This window comes from Scyliorhinus torazame, chromosome 4, assembly GCF_047496885.1.
Source record: "Scyliorhinus torazame isolate Kashiwa2021f chromosome 4, sScyTor2.1, whole genome shotgun sequence".
NCBI lineage: Eukaryota > Metazoa > Chordata > Chondrichthyes > Carcharhiniformes > Scyliorhinidae > Scyliorhinus > Scyliorhinus torazame.
The window spans coordinates 13,255,381-13,261,380 of record NC_092710.1 but is presented as its reverse complement, the minus strand read 5'-3'; the positions used below and the strand labels follow the sequence as shown (position 1 = coordinate 13,261,380).

The 6,000-nt window shown below is 54.7% G+C and overlaps 1 long non-coding RNA gene across 1 annotated transcript in view; it reads left to right on the top strand.

Moving 5' to 3' along the window:
- The first annotated feature begins 818 nt into the window (after positions 1-818).
- LOC140411560 (uncharacterized) overlaps positions 819-6,000 on the top strand; it is a 32,201-nt gene continuing 27,019 nt past the window's right edge. Inside the window, exon 1 of the long non-coding RNA XR_011940864.1 lies at positions 819-875. This is a non-coding gene — a long non-coding RNA (uncharacterized lncRNA). The remainder of the gene's footprint in view (positions 876-6,000) is intronic.

The following is a 6,000-nucleotide window of genomic DNA, read 5'->3' as shown; positions in this document are numbered from 1 at the left end:
AAGCAGGAGCACAGCCTTGTGGTCAGATTTGCCAGGACGATAGAGCGGTATGCATGTTGATATTTGTGTAGCAGTGGTTCAGGATGAGAATCCAGGATCTTGGATTCATGTTACATTACATTCACCCTCCACCATCTGGCCTGGGCTTGCGAAATCCTGCCAATTGTCCTGGCTCAGACAATTCACACCTCTTTACCCTGTGATTATCTCTCTCTCCAGTCACACTGTCTGGACCTGTAAAGACTTAATTACCGGCAAAGACTCGCATTCAAAGTATCGTCTTGCATCTTTGACTTTGTCTATATAGGCTGTTTGTGAAACCCGCCTCTTCATTCACCTGAGGAAGGAGCTGTGCTCCGAAAGCTCGTGATTCGAGAAAAACCTGTTGGACTTTAACCTGGTGTGGTGAGAATTCTCACTGATCAACAATGCGACATGAGCCCTGACCCTCACCAGTTCCAACCCAATCTTCATGGCCAACTTGGCTGACCTCATCCGCCCCCTATTGCACCACACGTGACAGGGCGTTCACCAATAGAAAGCCGAGTTTGGGGGGGGGGGGGAAGGCAGGCGTCAGCCGATAGCGTCACCCAGGAAGCACGTGCCGCTCGCTGGACTCTTCCTCCTGACCGCACGTAGTTGAGTGCGCATGCGTTCCCCGCGCACCTGAATCCACTGCGCATGCGAACTGGGGATTCCCACACCTGCCCCGCCGCGTAGCACGGCGCGGCGCATGCGCCCCGGCCGGCTAGCCACGCGGCTGCGGCGGTTGGGCCGGCCTTCAGCCGCACGCGCGCTTTTCAAATCCCCCCCCCCCCCCGCCAGACTCCCCTCCCCCACCCCCAACACAGAGCGGAGACAGAGAGGGACTGAGGGTGAGTCCGCCCGCCTGGGGGTGGCAGCATTCACCGCGCAGGGCGGGCGGGTGTCAGAGCACTGCGACGGCGCACAGCCACACCGACCGCGATGAGCGGCCAGACAGAAAGGAACGGCCCGGAGGAAAGCAATTGCAAGCGGCGTCCTTCAAACACAGAAACGACGGGGAAGATGGGAGGCCCCGCGCCTGCGCCGTGTGGAGGAGGCGGGAGACCCCGCGCCTGCTCCGTCTGCGGGCGGCCCAGCGCCTGCGCCGTGTGGGGGAGGCGGGAGGCCCAGCGCCTGCGCCGTGTGGGGGAGGCGGGAGGCCCAGCGCCTGCGCCGTGTGGGGGAGGCGGGAGGCCCAGCGCATGCGCCGTGTGGCGGAGGTGGGAGGCACCGCGCCTGTGCCGTCTGTGGGAGGCCATGCGCCTGCGCCGTGTGGCGGAGGTGGGAGGCACCGCGTCTGTGGGAGGCCATGCGCCTGGGCCGTGTGAGGGAGGCGGGAGGCACCGCGCCTGCGCGGTGTACCAGGGTGGGTGAGGGGCGGGCCTGCGCCTGCGCGCTAGCCAACATGCACTTCCGACCTTGACGTCATCAGGAGCTAGGGCTGGAAAGTGCGCATGCACGCCGCCCTGCTGGACACAAGTGCAACTGCAGCCAGACTGACAACTCCCACCAAACCCTCACCGTGATAATAATAATCTTTACTGTCACCAGTGGGCTTACATTAACACTGCAATGAAGTTACTGTGGAAATCCCCTCGTCACCACATTCCGGCGCCTGTTCGGATACACGGAGGGAGAATTCAGAATGTCCAATTCACCTAACAGCACGTCTTTCGGGACTTGTGGGGGGAAACCGGAGCACCCGGAGGAAACCCACGCTGACACGGGGAGAACGTGCAGACTCCGCACAGACAGTGACCCAGGCCGGGAATCGAACCTGGGACCCTGGAGCTGTTAAGCAACAGTGCTAACCACTGTTCCACCATTATTTGGGGTAGGCTTCAGGTGGGAGCAGTGACACTGCACAATCCCAGTCTCTGTATCACACTGGGAGTCACTGTGCACAATCCCAGTCTCTGTATCACACTGGGAGTTACTGTGCACAGTTCCTGTCTCTGTATCACACTGGGAGTTACTGTGCACAGTTCCTGTCTCTGTATCACACTGGGAGTCACTGTGCACAGTTCCTGTCTCTGTATCACACTGGGAGTTACTGTGCACAGTTCCTGTCTCTGTATCACACTGGGAGTCACTGTGCACAGTTCCTGTCTCTGTATCACACTGGGTATCACTGTGCACAGTTCCGGTCTCTGTATCACACTGGGAGTCACTGTGCACAGTTCCGGTCTCTGTATCACACTGGGAGTTACTGTGCACAGTTCCTGTCTCTGTATCACACTGGGAGTCACTGTGCACAATCCCAGTCTCTGTATCACACTGGGAGTTACTGTGCACAGTTCCTGTCTCTGTATCACACTGGGAGTCACTGTGCACATTTCCGGTCTCTGTATCACACTGGGAGTCACTGTGCACAGTTCCTGTCACTGTATCACACTGGGAGTCACTGTGCACATTTCCGGTCTCTGTATCACACTGGGAGTCACTGTGCACATTTCCGGTCTCTGTATCACACTGGGAGTTACTGTGCACAGTTCCTGTCTCTGTATCACACTGGGAGTCACTGTGCACATTTCCGGTCTCTGTATCACACTGGGAGTCACTGTGCACAGTTCCGGTCTCTGTATCACACTGGGAGTCACTGTGCACAGTTCCTGTCTCTGTATCACACTGGGAGTCACTGTGCACAGTTCCGGTCTCTGTATCACACTGGGTGTCACTGTGCACAATCCCAGTTTCTGTATCACACTGGGAGTCACTGTGCACAATCCCAGTTTCTGTATCACACTGGGAGTAACTGTGCACAGTTCCTGTCTCTGTATCACACTGGGAGTCACTGTGCACAATCCCAGTCTCTGTATCACACTGGGAGTCACTGTGCACAGTTCCGGTCTCTGTATCACACTAGGAGTTACTGTGCACAGTTCCTGTCTCTGTATCACATTGGGAGTCACTGTGCACAGTTCCTGTCTCTGTATCACACTGGGAGTCACTGTGCACAGTTCCGGTCTCTGTATCACACTGGGAGTCACTGTGTACAATCCCAGTTTCTGTATCACACTGGGAGTCACTGTGCACAATCCCAGTTTCTGTATCACACTGGGAGTCACTGTGCACAGATCCTGTCACTATATCACACTGGGAGTCACTGCGCACAGTTCCGGTCTCTTATCACACTGCGACTCACTGTGCTCAATCCCAGTTTCTGTATCACACTGGGAGTCACTGTGCACAATCCCTGTTTCTGTATCACACTGGGAGTCACTGTGCACAATCCCAGTCTGTATCACACTGGGAGTCACTGTGCACAATCCCAGTCTCTGTATCACACTGGGAGTCACTGTGCATAATCCCAGTCTCTGTATCACACTGGGAGCCACTGTGCTCAATCCCAGTCTCTTTATCACACTGGGAGCCACTGAGCACAATCCCAGTCTCTGTATCACACTGGGAGTCACTGTGCACAATCCCATTCTCTGTATCACACTGGGAGTCACTGTGCACAATCCCAGTCTCTGTATCACACTGGGAGTCACTGTGCTCAATCCCAGTCTCTGTATCACACTGGGAGCCACTGTGCACAATCCCAGTCTCTGTATCACACTGGGAGTCACTGTGCACAGTTCCTGTCTCTGTATCATACTGGGAGTCACTGTGCACAATCCCAGTCTCTGTATCACACTGGGAGTCACTGTGCTCAATCCCAGTCTCTGTATCACACTGGGAGCCACTGTGCACAATCCCAGTCTCTGTATCACACTGGGAATCACTGTGCACAATCCCAGTTTCTGTATCACACTGGGAGTCACTGCACAGTTCCGGTCTCTGTATCACACTGGGAGTCACTGTGCACAGTTCCTGTCTCTGTATCACACTGGGAGTCACTGTGCACAGATCCTGTCACTATATCACACTGGGAGTCACTGCGCACAATCCCAGCTTCTATATCACACTGGGAGTCACTGTGCACAATCCCAGTTTCTGTATCACACTGGGAGTCACTGTGCACAGTTCCTGTCTCTGTATCACACTGGGAGTCACCGTGCACAATCCCAGTCTCTGTATCACACTGGGAGTCACCGTGCACAATCCCAGTCTCCGTATCACACTGGGAGTCACTGTGCACAATCCCAGTCTCTGTATCACACTGGGAGTCACTGTGCACAATCCCAGTCTAACACACTGGGAGCCACTGTGCACAATCCCAGTCTCTGTATCACACTGGGAGTCACTGTGCACAATCCCATTCTCTGTATCACACTGGGAGTCACTGTGCACAATCCCAGTCTCTGTATCACACTGGGAGTCACTGTGCTCAATCCCAGTCTCTGTATCACACTGGGAGCCACTGTGCACAATCCCAGTCTCTGTATCACACTGGGAGTCACTGTGCACAGTTCCTGTCTCTGTATCACACTGGGAGTCACTGTGCACAATCCCAGTCTCTGTATCACACTGGGAGTCACTGTGCTCAATCCCAGTCTCTGTATCACACTGGGAGCCACTGCACAATCCCAGTCTCTGTATCACACTGGGAGTCACTGTGCACAATCCCAGTTTCTGTATCACACTGGGAGTTACTGTGCACTGTCCGGCCTCTGCATCACACTGGGAGTCACTGTGCACAGTTCCTGTCTCTGTATCACACTGGGAGTCACTGTGCACAGTTCCTGTCTCTGTATCACACTGGGAGTCACTGTGCACAGTTCCGGTCTCTGTATCACACTGGGAGTCACTGTGCACAGTTCCTGTCTCTGTATCACACTGGGAGTCACTGTGCACAGTTCCGGTCTCTGTATCACACTGGGAGTCACTGTGCACAGTTCCGGTCTCCGTATCACACTGGGAGTTACTGTGCACAGTTCCGGTCTCCGTATCACACTGGCAGTCACTGTGCACAGTTCCGGTCTCCATATCACACTGGGAGTTACTGGACACAGTTCCGGTCTCCGTCTCACACTGGGAGTCACTGTGCACAGTTCCGGGCTCTGTATCACACTGGGAGTTACTGTGCACAGTTCCGGTCTCTGTATCACACTGGGAGTTACTGTGCACAGTTCCAGTCTCTGTATCACACTGGGAGTCACTGTGCACAGTTCCGGCCTCTGTATCACACTGGGAGTCACTGTGCACAGTTCCGGCCTCTGTATCACACTGGGAGTCACTGTGCACAGTCCCTGTCTCTGTATCACACTGGGAGTCACTGTGCACAGTTCCTGTCTCTGTATCACACTGGGAGTTACTGTGCACAGTTCCTGTCTCTGTATCACACTGGGAGTCACTGTGTACATTTCCGGTCTCTGTATCACACTGGGAGTCACTGTGCACAGTCCCTGTCTCCGTATCACACCGGGAGTCACTGTGCACAGTTCCTGTCTCTGTATCACACTGGGAGTCACTGTGCACAGTCCCTGTCTCCGTATCACACTGGGAGTCACTGTGCACAGTTCTGGTCTCTGTATCACACTGGGAGTCACTGTGCACAGTTCCTGTCTCTGTATCACACTGGGAGTTACTGTGCACAGTTCCTGTCTCTGTATCACACTGGGAGTCACTGTGCACAGTTCCGGCCTCTGTATCACACTGGGAGTCACTGTGCACAGTTCCTGTCTCTGTATCACACTGGGCGTCACTGTGCACAGTTCCGGTCTCTGTATCACACTGGGAGTCACTGTGCACAATCCCAGTTTCTGTATCACACTGGGAGTCAATGTGCACAATCCCAGTTTCTTTATCACACTGGGAGTCACTGTGCACAATCCCTGTCTCTGTATCACACTGGGAGTCACTGTGCACAGTTCCTGTCTCTGTATCGCACTGGGAGTCACTGTGCACAATCCCAGTCTCTGTATCGCACTGGGAGTCACTGTGCACAATCTCAGTCTAACACACTGGGAGTCACTGTGCACAATCTCAGTCTATCACACTGGGAGTCACTGTGCACAGTTCCGGTCTCTGTGTCACACTGGGAGTCACTGTGCACAGTTCCGGTCTCTGTATCACACCGGGAGTCACTGT